At 35.0% G+C, this 2,769-nt stretch overlaps 1 protein-coding gene across 1 annotated transcript in view; it reads left to right on the forward strand.

Annotated features, from left to right (window-relative positions):
- LOC106877684 (pleckstrin homology domain-containing family G member 7) overlaps positions 1 to 2,769 on the forward strand; it is a 183,844-nt gene that overhangs the window by 41,990 nt on the left and 139,085 nt on the right. The window lies entirely within an intron of this gene.

Here is a 2,769-nt window from a genome sequence, read left to right on the forward strand (position 1 = left end):
CCAGTCTATACTCTGTACCATGGTTTCAAGTTATTTAGCAAGATAAAAATATACCTTGTTCGGGAACTTTCTTCAGCAGAGTACCACGAACAAGCGAGTAAACACGAGTCATAGGGAAACACGACCCGCGTTTACACGCTTAATTTTTCAAAATATACCGCTTTAACTTATCGGCAGTAAATATAAAATAAACGCCGATTTTCCTTCACAAATTAGCCAAAAATATATTTTCATTAATAAATCATAGGGCAGCAAAAAATTCTTTAGAAATTTAATTTTTATTCTCGCTGGACCACTGGCGGTAAATTAAATTTCTAAAATTTTTTTTGCTGCCCTATGATTTATTAATGATAATATATATATACATATAACGGGTATCAGGTAAAACGTGCGTTTACTAGGATCTGGATTGATCCCTCCCAGTTGAAGGAAATTACTAACGGCTTCATGAACCAGGTAGTAGCTGCGTCTTGAAGCTGCCAGAATCCGTTGTCGAGTAAATATCTAACGTTGTATTAATTAAACACAATGTCTCTTTATACTTGCACAGGAAAGGTGAACTTGTGACGATCATGAAGTTTTCAAAGAGCATTGTGGCCTAAAATAACCTCAGCATAGGATACATTTTCGTATTTCTGTTTTGTCAGCGAATATTGGAAATATCCACAAGCTTTTGTTGCATTACAAGCGACATTTGTTATTTTGTCTTTGGCGTTCCAGGTATCTTTTCTACTATGAATTATGAGTAGCGTACTATTAAAGAACTGTTTTGAACGTTCTAAGTTTAATGTCAGGATAGTGCAACAATCTGAGGGACAGATGAGAAAAATTTCAACTTTCCTAACCAGCCATTAATTTCTGAACGCATACATAATCCCGCGCGAGAGTATATTTACGTTTATATAAATATACATATGGCTATATGTGTGTATAAATATATATGAGTGTATGATATATAGGTCGATCGAGCGATCGACAGATAGACAGTGAAAAATATATATACACACATGCTTGCATGCGTTTATAGATATATATGTATGTATTTATATATGTGTATATGTATACTTAAATACAAATATTTATTTTATGAGGTTCTTTTTAAAATACGGTGTGAATATTTTTCCGTGTTCCTTCCTCCTGAAAAAGTTGCTTGAAAGCAGCTTAAAGGAAATTCACACACACACACACACACACACACACACACACACACACACACACACACACACACACTACGCCACACATACACCACACCACACCACGTCACACACACACGCACATGTGACGTGTTTTTTTTATTGGGATTGATTCTTTTCTTTTCTATCACTTATCTCTGAAATGATTTTTTAAGATACATATGTGTGTGTGTGTGTGTGTGTGTGTGTGTGTGTGATTTGCAAAGATAACAGACAAATATATAGGGAAGATGAGGGAAAGAGAGAGAGAGACAACAATGACAAGTATTGTCATTGTTGTCAGAAAAGTACGAAATATGATTACCTGTATCGTCGTGTAATGTGCTACATCAGTAGTCGCGTGTGTAGAGTTAAGTAAAGTCTCAAAAGATAGTTTCTTCTAAAACACCTTTCTTTTTTGATGTTTTATTTCCTGTGGCTTTTTTGTCGACTTTATAATTCATTTTTCTCTTTATTTTATTTCATTATCTGCTTTATAGCACGATAGACAATGAATCTAACCTAAAGGCTAAATTAATGGTCACGAATTTTCTGGAAAGAAATTTTAATCGGGAATGGTTTTGGGAGAAAAACGTGCTGTGTATTAAGTGAGTAACTATCATGAGACGGTATTACATGATAAACTTTTCACAACATGCCTGGAAAACATCTTAAGAATGCTTTATTAGGAGATGCGAAGAATAATATCAATAGAAACAACCTCCATCATTTCAGTTTCACTGATTATATCGTACTGATAACGGTCAGGTGAAGACAGAGGAAATGCTGAGAGGTTTCTCTGCTGCAAGGAAGACCTGAAGAGTGAAAATAATTAAGAGCAAAACAAAAGCCACCATAAGTTATAAGATTAAGCCAATTGCCGTTACAGAGGAGGAGAACGAGCAGGAAGTAGAAAACTATGAATACGAGAAAAAGTATTGGTGCGAAAGTAAAATTACCAAAAGAAATAAATACAAATTTGGTTAATAATTAGTCTCTGTTTCTTTCAATAATCACAGCGATCTATGAGATAAAGCTTCCAATCTACCTCAAACGAAAAGTTATGAGCCAATACAGAATACGAACATTAGGAACTAACTGCAAAAAATTGGCTGTATGTCAGCGCCAAACGTCTCACATAACATACAAACACATAAAAATTTAAAAAAAGGGAACGGAAAAAGGAAATAACATGGATGGGGGATGTGAGTAGGGCTACAATCATCACAGAATAGTGACCGTTAGCGAGAAAAGCGAAATGCATGAAACCACAAGCTGATGATGAGATGTTATCAACAAGTAACGGCCTAGTGTCAAGAATGAGGCTGAAAAAAATCCCTCTCAGCGACGTGCTGCGGCATTCAACCAGTGACTGACAGGAACAAGATCATGGCAAGTTACAGATTAACGGAGCTTAGTCTTACAGAAACATTACAGGGTAGGTGCTAAGGTGTGTTGCTACACATGCAAACATACATGCATAAATACATACATACATACATACATATATACATACACACACACGTACGTACGTATGTATGTATATATGTATATGTGTGTGGATATATATATATATATATATATATATATATATATA

Source organism: Octopus bimaculoides, chromosome 20 (assembly GCF_001194135.2).
Source record: "Octopus bimaculoides isolate UCB-OBI-ISO-001 chromosome 20, ASM119413v2, whole genome shotgun sequence".
Classification (NCBI taxonomy): Eukaryota; Metazoa; Mollusca; class Cephalopoda; order Octopoda; family Octopodidae; genus Octopus; species Octopus bimaculoides.